This window comes from Hemicordylus capensis, chromosome 2, assembly GCF_027244095.1.
Source record: "Hemicordylus capensis ecotype Gifberg chromosome 2, rHemCap1.1.pri, whole genome shotgun sequence".
Classification (NCBI taxonomy): domain Eukaryota; kingdom Metazoa; phylum Chordata; class Lepidosauria; order Squamata; family Cordylidae; genus Hemicordylus; species Hemicordylus capensis.
Window position 1 is genome coordinate 236,344,687 of NC_069658.1, and position 21,194 is coordinate 236,365,880.

General features: G+C 49.8%; 1 pseudogene; it reads left to right on the forward strand.

Moving 5' to 3' along the window:
- The first annotated feature begins 3,536 nt into the window (after nucleotides 1-3,536).
- The window catches only part of LOC128343872 (zinc finger protein 208-like), a 33,471-nt pseudogene continuing 15,813 nt past the window's right edge, over nucleotides 3,537-21,194 (forward strand).

A 21,194-nucleotide genomic window follows, 5' to 3' on the forward strand; every position in this document is an offset into this window, starting at 1 on the left:
CTTCTCTGTTTGTTTTCAGGAAGAACCTCAAGACTCTCCTGTTTTCGCAGGCTGTTAAGAATTAATTTTAATCCTTATAATTTTTTTTAAAATAACTATTTTGTTCTCTTTTTATTGTGTCATGTATTTTAATCTGTGACTTTTAAATATTTTAAATTTTGTACACCACCTAGAGATGTACATATAGGCGGTATAAGAATATGATTAAATAAATTAATTAATGAAGCCTGCGAGTCAGGATTCTGTTGAGTGTGAGTGTGTATGTTTTCTCTCCACAGGTTCTCCCACTGATGAACCAACTAGGGCAATGAATGGACCTGCCTTTTACCCTCCTCTCCACCCCCCTCACCCCCTCTGGCCAACTCCCCTCCAGGCAGCAGGAGAAGTGGAAAGGCGCAGGGTCCCTGCAGCTGCCTGCTGCTTCCCTGCACCGCTCACACTGTCTCCGGAGCCCCTCTGCTTCTGCCGGGGTCAGGTGTTTCCTGGGCTGGTATATGCGCCCTGATGGAAACATGGGGTGCATGTGCAGCCTCCTTCCCAGCAGGGTCCTGGCCCTGACAGAAACAGAGGGGCTCGGGCCCAGGGCGAGCGGTGTTGGGAGGGGCTGCCCCTTCAGTAGCCTGCTGACCCCACTACTGCTGCTGCTGCCTGCTTCCCTCGGGCCTGTGAGGTGGGCGGCGATGGTGGTGGCTACGGCCTTGAGGTTGGCCCCAACACTAGTCTTCCAGGAGTGAGATTCGGTGTTGCCCCGACTGAAGTGAAGCCCACCGTAGGAGCAGGAGGCTGCTATAGCTAGAGGACCAGCTTTCATTCGACTCTGCTCCCTTCTGTGAGGGGGATTGAAGCACGAAGGCAATGGGTGCCGGCGCCGGCCGCTTGGAAGCAGCAGGGGAGCAGGCTAGGGGTGGGGAGGGCTGAGAGCTAGCGGGGGAGGGAACTGGGGACCTTCAGCATGCAAGGCAGGGGCTTTGTCAACTACAGCCCCCACATTCTTGGTGATGGGTGAGATAGCGAAAATCCGGTTCTTTGTCTGAGTGGTATCGACGCCAATAATTGATGCCACACAGCAGAAAAGTGAAAGTTATTTTTTACTTCTGCAGCAAGTAGGCAAGCTTGGGGCAAGGAGCCCAAATCAAGTGCAAGTTTTACAGAGTTTCAAGTAACTATTTATAAATTTCTAAGTTCTTTGTTCTACATGTCTATGACATAGCAGTATATTGAAAGAAGACACTTTAGCAATTGCATAAGTAGATCAATCTCCATATGCATCAAACATCAAGCAATTGACCCAGCATTGACATACAACAGTCTCCAGAACTCTGTAATTCACAGTTTGTCCTCCCCCTTTTGTTTAGTTCTTTGGCCTTATCTCCCCCAAGTGTCAACTTTTTTGTTAATGGAGAATGCTGGGGCCTCTTAGGGCCTCTGTATATTGTTATCTTCCAAGGCTAAGATGTGCCTCCTTGGAGGAGTGAAACTAGCAATTTTAATTTACATTCTAAAGGTTCAGAGACAGCTCTGGTGTGAAGAAAGGAAGTCAAGGGAGGGCCTGTGGGCCCAACTATATTCTAAAGGTAACTAAGAGTTCAATATTTGGTCACGAAATGGTTGTGCTTAGGTTCAGGCCTTGGGCCTGTATGTAGTGTTGTCCTGTGTTAAATGTAGTTTTATGGGAATTGGGGTCCTGGGTTATATCATGGGGAAAGCACTCTGCGTATGCTCAGAGCCCCTCTTGCCATTTTTGTGTATGTGAATTCAATAATCTAGGCCCTAAAAATTTACTTTGGCCGCTGCACACCAAATCACAGTGGTGAACTCCATGAGGCTAGGAAGCCAGTCTCAAAGGGTGGTCACCTCCTTGGCTTAGGTAGGGAGAAGTAGACTGGTGGTAGGAATGAGACTTGTGTTGAGTTTGGTTATTTATGTAGCAAATTTCTTGACTGCCTGACCACCTCGAGGCAGTTTACGTAAATAAATTAAAACAACAAAGAAGAAAACAGAAGGGGGGGAGAGAGAGAAAGGACACCCCCCCAAACACACACACTCTCACATGTTAAAAACTAAATGCTGGTTTTGATTGGTTTTCAGAAGCTTAGAAACATAGGAAGCTGCCATATATACTGAGTCAGACCACAGGTCTGTCTAGCTCAGTATTGTCTTCATAGACTGGGAGCGGCTTCTCTAAGGTTGTAGGCAGGAATCTCTCTCAGTCCTATCTTGGAGAAGCCAGGGAGGGAACTTGAAACCTTATGCTCTTCCCAGAGTGGCTCCATCCCCTGAGGGGAATATCTTACAAAGCACACACTTCTAGTCTCCCATTCATATGCAACCAGAGCGGACCCTGCTTAGCTAAGGGGACAAGTCATGCTTGCTACTACAATCGATTAGACAGTCCTCAAGTTAGTGCACATGCACCTCAAAAGTTTATGTGTCCTCCATCTTGGATCAGGTTGGGTGACATCATCACAAGCTATGCTACAAAGGTGTCCGTGTGTGTCACTCACTGCAACTGTACCCAATTTGGTTCAAATAGGTTAGGCAGTCCACAAATTAGCCCGCTTGTGAGTGATGTTCAGGCAGATGCCACCTTGAAAAGGAGTGGATGACATCATCACACACCATACCTTTTGGGTATTCCTATGTGCCCCTACAGCTGTAGCACATTGGGTTCAAATCTTTTAGGCGGTTCACAAGTTAGCCCACTGGCATCTCCAAGGTTCATGCGTCCACCATCTTGGATTGGGGTGGATGACCTCATCAAAAACGACGCTATTGAGGTGTCCCTGTGTGTCACTCACGATAACTGTACCTAATTTGGTTCAAATCAGTTAAGACAGTCCACAAGTTAGCCTATTTGTGCCTCAAACGTTCACATGTCCGCCATCTTGTACAACTGTACCAGATTTGATTCAGATTGGTCCAGGCTTTGCAAAGTGGATGGGGAGTGGGTGGGTGGGGGGCACCAACAGGGACACCCACACAGAATGCTGGGTGACCACATCAGCCCCCTGGAAAAGAGGCTCCAAGCAGCACTGTGTGGGTCAGAGGGAGGGAGGGAGGGAGGAGATGCTGGATTGGCAGGGGGCAGTGGTGGCTCCCAAGGCCTTGGGGTCGAGGCTCCCCGGGGCAGCACTGGGGTCGGGCTTCTGCCTCCTGCAGTTGGGCCAGGCGTGGCTCTGTCTCCAAAGTGCTGAGGCCGGAAGGTCCGAAAGCAACCAGGGCTGCTCCTGGCTGGAGTGGCCTCCTCTTCCCTCCCTCCCTCCTGCCTTCCATTTCCCCCGTCCCCTCCACCCGCCCCACATGCACCCTCCGGGCCTCCAGCAAGGGAAAAGGGGGAGCAGAAGCTGTTGACATCCGCAACCTCCGAGGCTCCCCGCAAAGGAGGAGGGGCGTGAGGGGGAGTGACGTCATGCAGCCCCCTTCCCCTCCGTGGCCGTCCAAAGAACCCGCCCAGGGAGTCTCGCGCTCTCGACTCCGCCCCTCCCCTGACTGAGAAGATCCTCCTTCAGCGGCCCCTCCCCTCTGCCTGGAGGACCGCTGGGCAAAGGAAGAGAGTCGCGCTTCCTAGAGGGCCCCGTGAGACGGAAGGCTCGTCCTGCAAGCAGGCACTTCCCGTCCCGTCTGGCTTTTCTCGACAGCAGCACCAGCACATTACAGTGAGAAGAATCCGGTGAGTGCCAAGAAGGGAGGATCTGGGGTGCAAAGGACCCCCGCCCCGCCCCGCCCCGCCCCCGGGGACAAGACAGGGAAGGAAATGGCAGACAGGCAGGCGAGGAGGCTTCGGGAGGAGAGAGGCCCATCATCACTTGCAGGGGCTGCCGCTCAGGGGCAGCAGTCTGGCAGGGCTCCCTCCTGCTTCAGTCCCGGGCTGGCAGCCTCTCCATGTCGCAGCCGGCCTGGGGAAGACGACTCATCAGCAGCTGGAGGACGGAGAGGGTGGCTCCGTAGAAGGAGCTCTCTGGCCAGGCTTCCCTGTTGAATCATGTCAGAGAGACCTTTCTCATGGCTGCAGGAAGAGCTGAGAAAACTTGTAGCTCAGTGGTCGAGCATCTGCTTGCAGACAGAAGGTCCCAGGTCTCTCTAGGATGGGCTGGGAAAGACTCGAGCCTGAGATCGATCAAGGGTCAGACTCAGTATAAGGCAGTTTCCGATGTCCCTAATGACCCCACCAGAGGAGGAGCCCCACCAGAGAAGATTGAGCTGGATGCACCCAGGATCTCTAGAAGTTAGCCTAGTCTTGAGGCTGAAAGGTCTTACCCTGGAATTCTGGTGGGTGGGCTAAGCTGTCCCGCTATTGGGCACTGGAAAATTATGAGGGGTGGTGGTATTTGGTGCTGAGAAATCGTGATTCAAAAGTCTGCAATGTACTGACCTTAGAAACTCTTCCATTTCCCCTGACCACCACTAGGAATCCATACTGCTGGGTGTGATGGACCAGTCATCTCACTCAGGATAAGACACTGTTTGAAATCCATATATAGGGGGATCCTGCATCCCAGCAAGCATGAATAAGGGGATTGCACAGAAAGGCTCTTGACCAGGCATCCCCAAACTGCGGCCCTCCAGATGTTGCTGAACTACAACTTCCAGCATACCCAGCCACAAAAAATTGTGTCTAGGGATGCTGGGAGTTGTAGTTCAGCAACATCTGGAGGGCCGCAGTTTGGGGATGCCTGCTCTTGACTGTAAAATGATGGAGAAAGGGACACTTGAGTGTTCCAGACTGGAGACCCATCCTATGGCACCTTCACCCATCCTGCAGCAGTTTCATTGGTTAGCGGTCCGCTTCTGGGCTCAGTCGAAGGTGGCGCTCTTGACCTTTAAAGCTCTACACGGCTTGGGGCAGGGGAACCTGTTGGACCAGATTCGCCCCTGTGAATCTGCCAGGGCCCTCCGTTCATTGTCTGAGGCCCTGCTCATGGCCCCGCCACTAACAGAGATCCGGTTGGCAGGTACTAGAAACAGGGCCTTTTCGGTTGTGGCCCCTCAGCCTTGGAACACCCACCCTGAAGAGCTTTTGCCATTCTTCCTCTCTCCGTGTTTTAAAAAAATAACAACTAAAGACACAAGTTTTTAAGGAGGCTTTTTAATGCTCCATCTTTAGTTCTGTCTGGTATGTTCATTAATTTTTAGTTTTTATACTTTTGAGTTTTTATCTTGTGGTTTTTAACCTGACCTTTAACTTCTTTACTCAGTTTGGTTAATTTTATTACTTTGAATATTCTATCTATTATTGTTGTGAACCACCACGAGCTGTAGTGTACTGGAGGGATGGCGTATAGATATTTGAAATAAATAAATATTTTCTCCATGTGTGGCTCAGTTGTATGAAACAAATACTAAACTGTGGAAGATTTTGAATGATACAGAACCCTTCCTCCACCTTAATTGAAGGGGGGGGGGAAACCTTAGAAATTAGTAGGGACTGTTCCTGAATATGAGTTAGATGAATTGGTGTTGGTCTTTGATGCTGTCTGATTCTTCATGTTTTTTCTTCTTCTTCCCCATTTTCTCAGGGAGAAGCTGGAGTTTGAATGTGAATGATATGCTTGTCTGGAAACAACAATAACTTTCAAAACCACCAGCAAACTTGCCTTGGCCTTGTGTGGCTAAGAGGTGGATTCATCCCATTCTTCTTGGCCTGGGCAGCAAAGTAGCATTACAGGAAGAAGAGCTTTTGGGTGTGTTGGGAGCTTAAGCTGAGTTTAGAGAGACCATGGATGTGCCAAGCCCAGCAAACAGTGGATCAGGGAAGGGGACAGAAAAAGGTCCTCCAGCCATCCAGTCTGGCAATGATAAGGGATTCTGGGAAAGAACTGTGCAGAAGATCCTGGGAGGAGACAGCAGCAGCTCAGATGTCCAGGTCAGGAGATTCAGACGTTTCGTCTACCAGGAAGTTGAAGGTCCCCGAGAGGTTTGCAGCCAACTCCACCAGCTTTGCCAGCAGTGGCTGGAGCCAGAGAGACACACGAAAGCTCAGATGCTGGACCTGGTGATCCTGGAGCAGTTCCTGACCATCCTGCCCCCAGAGATGGAGAGCTGGGTGAGAGAATGCGGAGCGGAGACCAGTTCGCAGGCGGTGGCCCTGGCAGAAGGTTTCCTCCTAAGCCAGGCAGAGGAGAAGAAGCGGGAAGAGCAGCAGGTGGGAGAGCATTTCATCCTGAGCTTGTTTTTGGCACAAAGGATGAACGCGTTAGACATGTTTGGGCTAAACCGTGCAACGGCTGAGGACATTGCTGGCGACTTTGCTCGCTGGTCTGGTTTGAGGGCGAGTGTGTTGGATTATGTGTTTATTTCATTGGAAGCCCTTAAACCTTTGACTCAATTTAGAGTTGAGGGGCACTCCAGTCCCTTCAACTATCACCTAACAAGCTTGCTGAGCATAATTAGTAAACTGTATGTGAGAGATCTGTGCCACAAGCTTATTGACTGGGCAGAACAGAATAATATCCTTAGAGATGAACAGGCTGGCTTTCGAGCCATCAGGCCTAGATTTTGTGCCATCTTGTGGAAAAGTATTCCGACAACAATTCTTCCTTATATGTGGCATTTATTGATTTAAAAGCTGCCTTCGACTCAATTCATAGATCCCATCGTTGGAGCAAATTGGCCAAGACTTCTATAGATTTATGTTTACTCTCTCTCATTCATATGCTGTATGAAAACACCTTTTTGAGTGTTGTGATAATATTGGTCATCTGTCGGACCCAGTCTCTACACAGAAGGGGGTTAAGCAGGGTTGTATTTTTGCCCCTTTCTTATTTATTTAATTTTAATATTAATTTCTTAATCCTCCTTCTAGATAACCCTGATATTCACAAGCCAAAACTAGCAGGTAGACCCATTTCTACATTACTCTACTCCAATGATGCGGCTATATTATCCACAACGCTCGTCGGCATGTGAAAAGCTTTGAGAATACTCAAACAATTTTGTGATGAGGAGTCTCTTGTTATTAACACCCAGAAGTCTAAACGTATGGTATTTGGCAAGAGACCAAAAATTCATAAATGGGTAATTAATGGCTGCAGGGTTCAACAGGTCAAAATTTACAAATATTTAGGCCTTGTCTAACATGCTAGGGGATCATGGAAACCTCTATGTATGTGGCAGCAAATGCGCAGAGGAGTGTAGCTGCAGTATTGAAATTTTTTTACACCAAAGGGGGTCATTATATACCGGCAGCCCTTAGGGTGTACCAAGCGAAAATCTTGGCTCAAATGTTATATGGGATTCAGATCTACCCCACAGGTAATTTCCATTCATTAGAAGTTGTCCAGGCGGGATTTCTCCGGGCCGTTTTTCATCTCCCTAGATGTGTTTTGAATGCTGCTCTGCGTCTGGAATCTGGAGTAATCAGAATCAAAGCACAGGCATGGCTTTGTACGATTAATTTCTGGCTCAAACTCCACGCCCACCCATTGGGCCTTGTGCCCTTAGTTTTGAAAGACAATTTCAGTCAGCTTGGAGTACAAGCTTGCAGGTTACTCTAGGTAAATGTGGGTTCTCAGGGCAATACTTACTATCTTTGTGTCCTGATGTTGCCAAAAAGATCGTTAATCAGAGAGCGTTAGATATAGAGAAACAAAGAGACCTAAGCCTGGTTACTTCCCAAAACACCCTAGCTAGCTTTCCAAATTACCCTCAGCCTGCAACATACCTCACTTGCCTGACCACATTAAGTCAGAGGAGAGCATTTTCACAAGCACGATTCAATGTGTTGCCTTCTGCCGTCTTAGATGGGAAATTTAAAGGAATTCCCCTAAGGAATCGGTTATGCTCATGCGGTGTGGGTGATATTGAGATGGTAGCCCACGTTTTACTACACTGTGCTTCCTATAAGACCATTTGCTCCATCTGGATAGAGCCATTATTAAAAAATAGGCCAGGTCACTCAGATGATTATTATGTTTCTCACTTTTTAATGGATAGTCACATGGAGGTCACAGAGAGGTTAGCAAGATTTTGGGCAGCAACTAGCAAATTGAGATGAGAACAACTTAAAGTCACTGTATCTAAGTTATTGTTCTGAACTTTTGTTATGTTTTATGTTGTATTCTGTCTTATTACCTGGTCATGGACTGTAAGAAACTATTCAATTCAATTCCATCCTGGTCGTTTCAAGGGGCTAGAAGTGTGTGGGATACTGTCCTCATACGTTCTATCACTTGCCCAGTTTTGTGCAGAAATCATCTGAACTCTGATCTACCTAGGCTCATGGTTCAGTAATACATTGTGTGAACACAAGATGCTTGACATTCCAGAGAGTGAGTTGATCCTCTTGGGAGTAGAGCCAAAGATATTTTTTTCAGTGCATGCAGAAATTCAGAGCAAACAAAAGTGCTTTGTTAATAATGGAAGCTGCAGAGAAAGAAGCCATCCTCTTACCTCATTCCCTACTTGGCACATATAGGAGAGAGCCTGAGATGGATCATAGGAAGCTACTATATACGGAGTGAGACCATTGGTCCATCTAGCTCAGTTTTGTCTTCACAGACTGGCAACAGCTTCTCCAAGGTTACTCACAGGAGTCCCCCTCAGCCCTATCGGGAGGTTCCAGGGAGGGAACCTGGAACCCTCTGCATGCAAGCAGAAGATGCAGATGTTCTTCCCAGAGCAGCCCCCTCCCTAAGGGGAATATCTGAAAGTGCTCACATGCAGTCTCCCATTCAAATGCAAACCAGGGTGGACCCTGCTTAGCCAAGGGGACAATTCATGCTTGCTACCACAAGACCAGCTCCCCCCACATTCTTCCCTCTTCTAGTCCCTTCTAATATCAGTGTTAGGTTCCTATTCCAATCAAGTGGTTGTTATGTACTTGCCTGCCAACGAGCTGGTTCCTTGTGGTTTACCTTAGGGCCCTCCGGGTAAGAGATGATCTTAGGAGACCCAAATTCAGAGACTGCTGAATTTGTACAGAGGAATGTGTCTCTGTAATCAGGATTATTCAGCTACAATACCTGCATAGGAAGCTGCCATATACTGAGTCAGACCATTGGTCTAGCTAGCTCTTCACAGACTGGCAACAGCTTCTCCAAGGCTGCAGGCAGTAATCTCTCTGCGCCCTATTTTGGAGAAGTCAGGGAGGGAACTTGAAACCTTCTTGCTCTTCCCAGTGCAGCCCCATCCCCTGCGGGGAATATCTTACAGTGCTCACAGTTCTAGTCTCCCTTCATATGCAACCAGGGCAGACTCTGCTTAGCTAAAAGGACAAGTCATGCTTGCTACCACAAGACCAGCTTTGTATCCCACTTTTCCACAAAAGTGCTTCAAGTGGGATACATAAATATGTAAGAAGTTGGTTCTGTGACCCAGAATGGCTCACAGTTTAAAAAAAGAGAAACAGAAGGAGGAGCCACTGGAGGATACAGTGCTGGGCCTGGATTGGAAGAGCCTCCACACGCTTCATGCAGAAGGTTCCAGGTTCCCTCGCTGGCATCTCCAAGATAGGTCTGAGAGAGATTCCTGCCTGGAACTTTGGAGAAGTTGCTGCCGGTCTGTAGACAATACTGTTCTAGATGGTCCAATTGGATGACTCACTCTGAGGCAGCTTCCTCTGTTCCTATGTCCGTCCCCTCCTGCTAAATATCAGAGAATCGCCACTTTTTAAAGGTGCCGTTGTGCTCAGTCATCAGGGGTTATCTTCTCTCGCCAAAGCTCTTCTGCTGTCTCCTAGACAGCCTTCTGGGCTGTGAAGCTTGGACTAGGAGAGGTTGTTCCCAGGGATGCCTGCTTTTTGAAATGGCTTCCCAGAGGGTATTGGAATTGGAACTGAGGCATGGAAATGCCTTTTCAAAAATGTCCCCCACAGCCACCTTTTCCTGTTTCAGACAGATGGGATGTTAGCCCAAGCAGCCCCTGAGCTCCAAGATTCCGAGACAGCTCTGTTGGTGACCCGGCAGAAGCTGCTGTTCAGAGGGATTGTGCAGGAGAATGATGGAGGCCCCATTGCGCTGGGTGAGGATAAAGGTAGAGTATGTCGAGTTGGTGTCGACTCCTGACAGCACTGTGGTTGTCTTTGGTAGAATACAGGAGGGATTAATCAAGGCCTCCTACCATGCAGTACGAGGTGACGTCTTTCAGCATGTTCCTATCTCGCTGCTGCCCGATAAAGGTGTTTTCCATAGTCTGGGAAACATACCAGCGGAGATTCAAACCGGCAACCTCATGCTTGCTAGGCCAGTCTGTGCCTTTGGCTTGGGTAAGGATGCATGGGGTGTATTTCGACTTGGCTCTTTTTTTTTTGAGAAACTCCAGGGCTGCCAAGGGGTTCGCCTTTAGCCTGTGGGTTGGAGATGCTTCTCTTGAGCCTCCTGAGTAGAGCTCCAACACACAGCTTTGTATGGAGCCCTGAAGTGACAGGAAGACAGACTGATTTCACTGCTGCCACTTCCATGGAAAATGGCCTTCAAGCCCAAACTTTCTTCCCACTTCCAGGCAGTGAAATGACGCTGGTGACTCCTCCTGGAACTTCTCCTCTTGGTGGTGGAGTGGAATCTGTGGCTGTGCACGCACCGGATCAGGTAGGAGAAGAATCCCTGGTGGGGAGAGAAGACCTCGCCTCTCTCTGGACCCCACTGAGTCTGAGTCAAAGGGGCTCCCTTCTGACTCTGAAAGCCACAGAGGAAATGTTGGGTCCTCCAGGAGAATCTTGAGCCTCCCCCTTTCTGGCAAGACTGATGGAGATACAGTGAGGTGGTTCTCAGGACCAGCCCTTCCTGGGTAAGGCATTGCTTGCCTGGGAAAAGCTGGTGGTGAGAAGCACTGCGATGGCTCCCGATCCCGGTGCTCCTCTTCCAGTTGGCCCGCCTTGGAAACCCCGGCTAAAAGTGAGGTAGGAGGTCACATGCACACTTCCTCCCTCACTGCCCGGTTGTATGTCCCATTGGGGCTCTAAAAATGGCCGCCGGGAGTGGTGACCATAGAGTCCTGACTGCTGAGCGGCCAGGGAGAGGAGCCCTTCTGCACTGTAGCAGGCTTCCTTTCCACTGCCCACACAGGACATTACGGGATGAGAGAGGACTTCCTCCTTCCAATCCCACCGCAGGAAACTAAAGCAGTGTCACTCCAGTGAGCATGTGACTGGTGGCACCCTGGCCCAACAGCACTTGTGGTGGGGAAGGTAAGTCAATCCTGCCTCCCCACTCAGCTCTCCCCAGCTGAAACACCTTGGGTCACGTGTCCAACCTTCATGTTGTATTGCTCTTTTCAGGAGTCTGTGAGCTTGGAGGAGGTGGCTGTGTGTTTCTCCGAGGAGGAGTGGGCTCTGCTGGATCCAGGCCAAAGGGCTCTGCACAGGGAAGTTCTGGAGGAGATTTCTGGGCATCTGGAAGTTCTGGGTAAGCCTCCCTCCTTGCCTCGGCTGATGGTTGTATGAACGTTGAAATGTCTGCTCTTGTCAGTCTGTAGCAAAGAACTCTGGAGATGACAGTGGCTGGACAATGTTCCTTGGATACTTTCCCTATTTGAAGAAAAAGGTGTTTGGTTGCAACCAGAGCCTACAAGACCACATTCCTGAAACCCTCAATCAAATGGCAAAACCTCCACCAGCTCCTCTTCCAAGCTGGCCAGACTGTGAGCTCCCTTCAGCTTTTGCCTCATGAACCTGTTGCCACTACGTTGGGTGATGTTGGACACGGGCCTCCTGGTGTGGTCTAAGAGTCTGCTTTCCTCAGAGTTGTCGTTTTCTTGTCTGTGGCTGAGAGAGATACACCCTACAGATATGTGTTTGCTAGCATTCTAAAAACGTTCTGATTTCTTTCTCTCTGAAGGAAAAAATGCAGTTCCTAAACTTGAGCTCACCTCCTGGCTGGAATAAGGTTTGGAGGAGAACTGGCCTTGTGTTTGCAAGCATGCCTTGTCCCCTTGACTAAAGAGGGTCCACCCTGGGTTGCCTTTAAATGGGGGGACTTCCTTTGAGCACTGTCGGATTCCCCTTTGGGGCTTCTCTGGGGAGAGCAGCTACATGCTTGCATGCAGAAAGACACAGATTCCCTCCCTGGCAGCATCTCCAAGAGAGGGCTAAGAGACAATCCTGCCTGCAACCCTGGAGAAGCTGCTGCCAGTCTGTGTAGACAATCCTCAGCTAGATGGACCTATGGCCTGACTCCGTATAAGGCAGCTTCCTATGTCCCTATGAAAGGGAGGGTGCATTTCTGGAGGAAGGAGAGGGATCAACAGGGAGTTGCTTGCCTGTGTGGTGGGCCTCTTTCTCCAGCAGATCTGCCAGCTTGTTCTCCCCGGCAGAGCTTTTCCTGACAGGGGAGACAGCCAATGAATAGCTGATATGATTCTATCAGAGGGGTAAGAGAGAGCTTTCAGCCACCCAAAGAAGGGTTTCCAAATGGTGGAAAATGCATCTTGTGGAGCAAGTGGCTGCCAGTTGATACTGCTTACTAAAAGGGGGTGGGCAAAGTGGGCCCTCCAGATGCTCCTGAACTACAACTCCCATCTTCCCCAGACAGGAAAAATGGTGGCTGGGGGTGATGCGAGTTGTAGTTCAGTAACTGCTGGAGGGCCAAGTTTGCCCAGCCCTGCAATGGAGGCCTTTTTCTTCTATCAGGAGCTGCCTTTCCACTGCCTCTTTGGCACGCTTGTCTCCTCAAAGCAGTCAGCTGGGCTTGCTCTATGAGGTGAGACTCTGTTACTCCCTCACCACATTCCTCTCTTTATTGCTGCAGGTGATTGGAGGGAGGGAGAGAAACCGGCCGATGGAGCGAGAAGGAGAACTGAAGGGAGCCAGACGTGGAGGCAGACTAGTCCTTCCGAAGGGCCAGACATGCATTCCATCCCATTCCCAGGAGAATGCCACCAGGGAAGCCGAAGGAATAAGATACCTCAGTGTGTAGAAACCTTGACTAGCCAGCCGCCTCTGAGCAGATGTCCCAGAATCCACACAGGAGAGAAACCACATAACTCCTCAAAGTGTGGAATGAGCTTCAGTCAGAAGGAAGGACTTGGCCTCCATCAAAGAATCCACACAGGTAAGAAGCTGTTTACATGCTCAGAATGTGGAAAGAGCTTCACTCGGCCTGTCAAGCTTAGTGTCCATCAGCGAGTCCACACAGGAGAGAAACCCTATACCTGCTCAGAGTGTGGAAAGAGCTTCAGTTGTAAGGATGGACTAACTTCCCATCAAAGTGTCCATACAGGAGAGAAACCATATTCCTGCTCAGAGTGTGGAAAGCGGTTCGGTAAGAAGTCATATCTTACTGGCCATCAAAGAATCCACACAGGAGAGAAGCCGTTTAAATGCTCAGAATGTGGAAAGAGCTTTAGTCAGAAGGGAACGCTTATTTCCCATCAAAGAGTCCACACAGGAAAGAAACCATATTCCTGTTCAGAGTGTGGAAACAGCTTCACTCGGGGTCACCAGCTTTCTGTCCATCAAAGAATCCACACTGGAGAGAAACCATATACCTGCTCAAAGTGTGGGAAGAGCTTCAGTCATAAGGAAGGACTTACTGTCCATCGAAGAATGCACACAGGAGAGAATCCACATACATGCTCAGAGTGTGGAAAGAGCTTCAGTTGGAAGGTAGTACTTACTGTCCATCAAAGAATACACAAAGGTGAGAAGCCTTTTAAATGCTCGGAATGTGAAAAGAGCTTCAGTCAGAAGGGAACGCTTATTTCCCATCAAAGAGTCCACACGGGTGAGAAACGTTATACCTGCTCAGAGTGTGGAAACAGCTTCAGTCGGAAGGTAGCACTTACTGTCCATCAAAGAATACACACAGGTGAGAAGCCTTTTAAATGCTTGGAATGTGGAAAGAGCTTCAGTCGGGGTGACCATCTTACTGTCCATCAGAGAGTCCACACAGGAGAGAATCCATATTCCTGCTCTGACTGTGGAAGGAGCTTCAGTCAGAAGGAAGGACTTACTGTCCATCAAAGAACCCACACAGGTGAAAAGCCGTTTAAATGCTTGGAATGTGGAAAGAGCTTCAGTCAGAAGGGAACACTTATTTCCCATCAAAGAGTCCACACAGGGGAGAAACCATATACCTGCTCAGAGTGTGGAAAGAGGTTCAGTCAGAAGTCAAAGCTTACTTTGCATCAAAGAGTCCACACAGGGGAGAAGCCATTTAAATGCTCAGAATGTGGAAAGAGCTTCAGGCAGAAGGGAACGCTTATTTCCCATCAAAGAGTCCACACAGGAGAGAAACCATATACCTGCTCAGAGTGTGGAAAGAGCTTCAGTCACAAGGCAACGCTTACTAACCATCAAAGAATCCACACAGGGGAGAAACCATAAACCTGCTCAGAGTGTGGGAAGAGCTTCAGGCAGAAGGGAAAGCTTACTTTGCACCAAAGAGTCCACACAAGAGAGAAACCACATACCTGCTCAGAGTGTGGAAAGAGCTTCAATGATAAGTCAGGACTTACTGTCCATCAAAGAACCCACACAGGTGAGAAGCCGTTTAAATGCTCAGAATGTGGAAAGAGCTTCAGTCAGAAGGGAGCACTTATTTCCCATCAAAGAGTACACACAGGAGAGAAACCATATATCTCCTCAGAGTGTGGAAAGATCTTCACTCATGGTTACCAGCTTACTGTCCATCAGAGAGTCCACACAGGAGACAAAGGACATATCTGCTCAGAGTGTGGAAAGAGCTTCAGTTGTAAGGAAATAGTTACCTCCCATCAAAGAGTCCACACAGGAGAGACACCACATACCTGCTCAGATTGTGGGAAACTGTTCAGTCAGAAGTCACAGCTTAATATCCATCAAAGAATCCACACAGGGGAGAAACCATATACCTGCTCAGAGTGTGGAAGGAGCTTCAGTCATAAGACAACACTTACTAACCGCCAGAGAGTCCACACAGGAGACAAGCCATATTCCTGCTCAGAGTGTGGAAAGAGCTTTAGTCAAAACCTACATTGCATCAAAGAAGTCACACAGGAAGGAAACCATATGCTTGCTCCGAGTGTGGAACGAGGTTTAATCAGAAATCAGGACTTGCTGTCCATCAAAGAGTCCACACAGGAGAGAAACCATCTGCCTGCTCAAAGTGTGGAAAAAGTTATAGTCAAAACCTAAACCTTATATTGCATCAAAGAATCCACACAGTTTAGTGGCCTTTTAAATGCCTTTACATGTGGGAAATGTTTTACTCGAGTTGTCAGGTTTACTGTCCATCACAGAGGGGTGATTCTCACAATCAGCAAAAATCAGGCTAGCAGAGGCTAGCCCGACTTTCGTTGACCATAAGAACCACCAGGCTCGCAGCTGAGCCCGGTGGTTCTCGAGCGGGTAGCCCGCTCGAGAACCCCTGCTAAAAAGCAGGTTTGCGGAGCGAGTGCTCCAGCAAACCTGCTTTTTAGGATTGTGAGTAGCCACAGCGCGTTCTTTGCACTGCGCCCACTCACGAGTAAACCCCCAGCCAGGAGGCGAAAAGCCGCCTCCTGGCTCCGGGTGTCTCCTCAGTATGCCTAGCGCGCTTGCGCAGGGCATACTGGGGCTAGTGGGATTGCGCGGCCCCCGCTCCCCCCGCCTGCTCCGTCATGGAGCTGGCCATCGTTTGGGTAGCCAATCCAGCCACCCAGGGCTCCCTGCCCTCTCGTGATCGGGGAGAGCGGGCTTAGCCCGCTCTTCCCACTCACTGCCCCAAACCGGGTCTCACTGATCTTGAGACCCAGTCCAGAATCTTCACAGGAGAGAAACTATATACCTGGTTAAGTGTGGAAAGAACTTTAAACTGGAGCATAAATCTCAAATTGCCTCAATGATTCCACACAGGTAAAAAGGGGACCAGCTGTTGGACTGGTTCCCAGACACTCAAAGTCTGCACAGAATGTGGTGACCGTTTTCAACAAAGGTTTTTTTACTGCCCTTTTGGACACACTGAGATATGAGTGGGGAATTAGAAGGGTTTCTCTGGGCAGATTTAAGTGATGAAGGCCAGAGGCATGAGATGTTCCATTCCTTCTACCTTCGGTGTGTAAGTTTTGATTGGGCTCATTAGGCTGTGCTTGCTAGCTTGGAAACCAAAGTGGGTGGGGGCGGGTTCCTTGAATTGGACTTGTACACCTAGGCGAGTACAGGCACCGTGTTAATTTTCACTCCATTTGACAGTCCCACTGTTGAATGTAATAAAGACTTTGTTATAAGCCCATGGAAAGGAGCCTATGAGCTTATTTTTGTTCAAATGATACCTCTGTATTAACAGTGGGTGTTTGTTTCATGCTTGGAAGAGATGTTGACCAGGATAATGCAAACGTTCCTCCAGTTACACCTTTTACACGAAAGAGTCTCATCTTGACTCAGTCTAAATTTTTAGAGGTGAATAGCCTTAAAACAGTGGTACATATGCTGGAAACCTCCAGGCTTGACTACTGTAATGCACTCTACGTTGGGCTACCCTTGTACGTAGTCCGGAAACTAGAATTGGTGCAGAATGCGGCTGCCAGATTGATCTCTGGGACAACACGAAGGGACCACGTCACACTGGTTTTAAAAGAACTGCACTGGCTGCCATTATGTTTCCTATTGAAATACAAAGTGCTGGCTTTTACCTAGAAAGCCCTTAACGGCTTGGGTCCAGGCTATTTAAGAGAGCGCCTCCATTCTCATGAACCCTGCCGCCTATTACGATCTTCTGGAGAGGTCTGGTTATGGTTTCCACCAGCTGGTTTGGTGGCGACCTAGGACTGGGCTTTCTCTGTGGCTGCCCCAGGGCTTTGGAATATGCTTCCTGCTGAAATGAGAGTAACTCCTGTGTTTGATTACAGGAAGAACCTCAAGACTCTCCTGTTTTCACAGGCTGATAATTAGAATCAATTTTAATCCTTATAATTTTTTTAAAAAATAACTATTTTGTTCTCTTTTTATTGTGTCATGTATTTTAATCTGTGACTTTTAAATATTTTAAATTTTGTACACCACCTAGAGATATACATATAGGCGGTATAAGAATATGATTAAATAAATAAATTAATGAAGCCTGCGAGTCAGGATTCTGTTGTGTGTGTGTATTTTCTCTCCACAGGTTCTCCCACTGATGAGCCAACTAGGGCAATGAAAGGACCTGCCTTTTACCCTCCTCTCCACCACCCCCACCCCCTCTGGCCAACTCCCCTCCAGGCAGCAGGAGAAGTGGAAAGGGGCAGGGTCCCTGCAGCTGCCTGCCACTTCCCTGCACCGCTCCCACTGTCTCCGGAGCCCCTCTGCTTCTGCTGGGGTCGGGTGTTTCCTGGGCTGGAGAGTGCATATGCGCCCTGATGGAGACACCGGGTGCTTTATTATTATTACATTTATATCCCGCTCTTCCTCCAAGGAGCCCAGAGCGGTGTACTACATACTTGAGTTTCTCTTTCACGATAACCCTGTGAAGTAGGTTAAGCTGAGAGAGAATTGACTGGCCCAGAGTTACCCAGCTAGTTTCATGGCTGAATGGGGATTTGAACTCGGGTCTCCCCGGTCCTAGTCCAGCACTCTAACCACTACACCACGCTGGCTCTCCCGTACAGCCTCCTTCCTAGCAGGGTCCTGGCCCTGACAGAAACAGAGGGGCTCGGGCCCAGGGCGAGCGGTGTTGGGAGGGGCCGCCCCTGCAGTAGCCTGCTGAACCCACTACTGCTGCTGCTGCCTGCTTCCCTCGGGCCAGTGAGGTGGGCGGCGATGGCAGTGGCTACGGCCTTGAGGTTGGCCCCGACACTAGTCTTCCAGGAGTGAGATTCGGTATTGCCCCGACTGAAGTGAAGCCCACCGTAGGAGCAGGAGGCTGCTATAGCTAGAGGACCAGCTTTCATTCGACTCTGCTCCCTTCTGTGAGGGGGATTGAAGCACTAAGGCAATGGGTGCCGGTGCCGGCCGCAAGCTTGGAAGCAGCAGGGGAGCAGGCTGGGGGTGGGGAGGGCTGAGAGCTAGCAGGGGAGGGAACTGGGTACCTTTGACATGCAAGGCAGGGGCTTTGTCAACCATAGACCCTACATTCTTGGTGATGGGGTAAGCACTCTGTGTATGCCCAGAGCCCCTCTTGCCATTTGTGTATGCAAATTCAATAATCAATGCCATGAAAAATTACTTTGGCCCCAGCACACCCAATCACAGTGGGTTTCACCCCACCGGGGCACTGGAGTTGTGCACCTCTGATCTATTTAATCCCATAGCAACTCAATGAAGCTAGGAAGCCAGTCTCCTCTTATAAGCCAGGACGTGTGCAGCATCTTCCTCGTCCCGTTGACCACACCCAGCATGACCAAAACAAAAAGGATGTCCACCTCCTTGGCTAGGTAGGGAGAAGTAGACTGGTGGTAGGAATGAGACTTGTATTGAGTGTGGTGGTTGTGCTTGGAGCAATGGTGGAGGGGGGAGAAAAAAAGAGAGAAAAAGAATCCCCCCTCCACACACCCACTCACTCACACATGTTAAAAACTAAAAGCCTGGAAAAATAGATAGGGTTTCAGAAGCTTAGGTACATAGGAAGCTGCCATCTACTGAGTCAGACCTTTGGTCTATCTAGCTCAGTATTGTTTTCACAGACTGGCAGCGGCTTCTCCAAGGTTGAGGCAGGAATCTTTCTCAGCCCTATCTTGGAGATGCTGCCAGGGAGGGAACTTGAAACCTTCTGCTCTTCCTAGAGTGGCTTCATCCCCTGAGGGGAATATCTTACAAAGCACTCACTTCTAGTCTCCCATTCATATGCAACCAGAGCAGACCCTGCTTAGCTAAAGGGACAAGTTATGTTTGCTACTACAATCGATTAGACAGTCTTCAAGTTAGTGCACATGCACCTCAAAAGTTTATGATCCTCCATCTTGGATTGGGGTGGGTGACATCATCACAAACTACAGCATTGGGGCATCCCTATGTGCCCTTACAGCTGCAGTAAATTGGGTTCAAATGGGTTATACTGTCCCCAAGTTAGCCCACTTACTCCTCAAAGGTTTATGTGTCCACCTTCTTGAAGTGAAGTGGATGACATTATCACACACCACACCATTTGGGCATCCCTCTGTGCCCCTCCAGCTGTAGCAAATTTGGTTCAAATCAGTTAGGTGGTTCACAAGTTAGCCCACATGTGCCTCCAAGGTTTACATGTCCGCCATCTTGGATTGGGGTGGATGACATCATCCCAAACGATGAGCTTGAGGTGTCCCTACAACTGTCCTCGATTTGGTTCATACAGGTCCAGGCATTGACAAGTGGATGGGGGGGGGGGCACCAACAGGGACACCCACACAGAATGCTGGGTGACCTCATCAGCCCCCAGAAAGGAGGCTCCAAGCAGCACTGTGTGGGTGGGAGGGAGGCGAGGCTGGACTGGCAGGGGGCGAGGGCGAATCCCAGGGCCTTGAGGTCCAGGCTCCCCATTGATCTCGGGGCCCCACTGCGGACCGGCTTCTCCCTCCTGCAATTTGGCCAGGCGTGGCTCTGTCGCCCAATTACTGATGAGGCGGGAAGGTCCAAAAGCAACCAGGGCTGGTCCTGGCTGGGGCGCCTCCTCTTCCCTTCCTCCCAGCAGGAAAGGCTTCCCTGCATCCTCCAGCTCGCTCGGCTGGTGTAGCGACGGTTTCTCCTGCCTTTCAACGAACCCTTCCCTGTAGGGTTTGCTGACATCTTCGGTATTTTTTTAAGCAGGAATGAAAACGTGATATGGGTTTGGGGCAGAAAACGAAAAGGAGCTTCATTGGACCACACTGAGCATGCGCCAATGCTTATGAGCATGCTCAGATGCCCAGGCAAGGGTTCTTTGAGAGCGGTAGGAAAGGCTCCGTCGCACTGGCGAGAGAGTGACTTGAGGATTCCCAGGCTCTGCCTCTGAGATGCCTCTCTAGGACGTGAGACGCCCCTGACTTTAACCCTGAGATTACATCTTTCTAGGAAACACAGAGAGGGCATGTGTTTTGTCAACAACAACCAAGCTTCTTGTGCTCCGTCAAAGACGAAGAAACGTGGTCTTCGGCCCGCCCTTGCATCAGATGCTGAGCCCGGAGGCTGCCAGCCCATCAAAAGCTGGCCTAAAACGTATTGCTGATTCCTCAAAGTGCCACAAGGCTCTTAGTTATCGTCTTCAAGGTGCCACAAGGTTCTTGGTTATGCGCTTACTCCTTCTGCCCCCTGGGAGGTATTTTGCCCGAACTATGTTTCTTTGGATGTGGATCCACTGTATCCTGGGCAGAGAGGCTGCAGTAAAGCTCTGTGCCCAGACTACCCTTCCCCGGGCCTGCCTAATCATGCCCTCCCTGCAGTGTCTTCCTCCCATGCATCTTTGCAGGTTTTTTGTTTTGTTTTGTGTTGTAGAGAGAAACTCGAAGGGTTAAAGCAGCAGTCTGCATTCCTAGAGAGGGCAAAGGAGATAGATCTCTGACCTGGGAGATCCACTTCCTTCCGTCTGCTTGAGGGGTCTGGTGAGTTGGATGTGGGTCTGGGGAAACTTGGGGGAGAAGAGAATTCCCCACGGGGCTGAGGAGAGGAAAGGGGTGAGGGTTGGAGGAAGCCGTCCTGGAGGAGGGCAGAGCTCAGCGCTGGAGCGCAGGCCTTGGATCCGCGCTATCTTCAGAGCAGGAGCTGCGCTCTGCTTTGCTCACGGGGCGGCTGTCGCCAGCGGGGCCGGAGGGGACTTGTAGATGGCGGATGCTACCAAGAACAGCCCCTGCCCCCGATCCTTCCGAGCTGCACCCACAGCCAGGAAGCGGGGCTCCTCCTCCGCCGCCCGCCTCGGAGGCTGCTCATTCTTCTGCCAGCCGAGTCCTCCAGGTTGGTGCCGCTGCATTTTTTTTTCCTGGCTCCTTGACTTGTGCAAGAAAGAAAGAAAGGGCAGAGGGAGGCAGGGAAGGGGCTGCTGTTCAAGCATCACGGCCCTGGCCCCAGGTTTGCGGGAGAGGCTGTTCTTGTAAAGAAGGGTCGTCGCTCGAGACTGCATATTTGTTAAAAAAAAAAACAGGCATCGTGGGTGGATCATGGCGCGCGGGGGGTGGGTGGCAGGGGGAAGCCCCAGGGGCTCTCTCCGTGCTACTGTATCTTTAAATGACATGGAGTCTTAGCGGGGGCTAGAGTTCAGTTGACTAGTCCGGTTGCCAGTGGCAGTGAGTCTAGATTGCGCGGGTTTTGTTGTTGTTTTCCAATAAACAGCATTGGCTTATAAATATTTCTGGCGGTGGCACGGTGACTTTCACAACATCAAGTAGCAACTTCTGCCCCCCTTCCTCACCTCTGCCCATTCTTCCTTTCCTGGTGGGGGAGA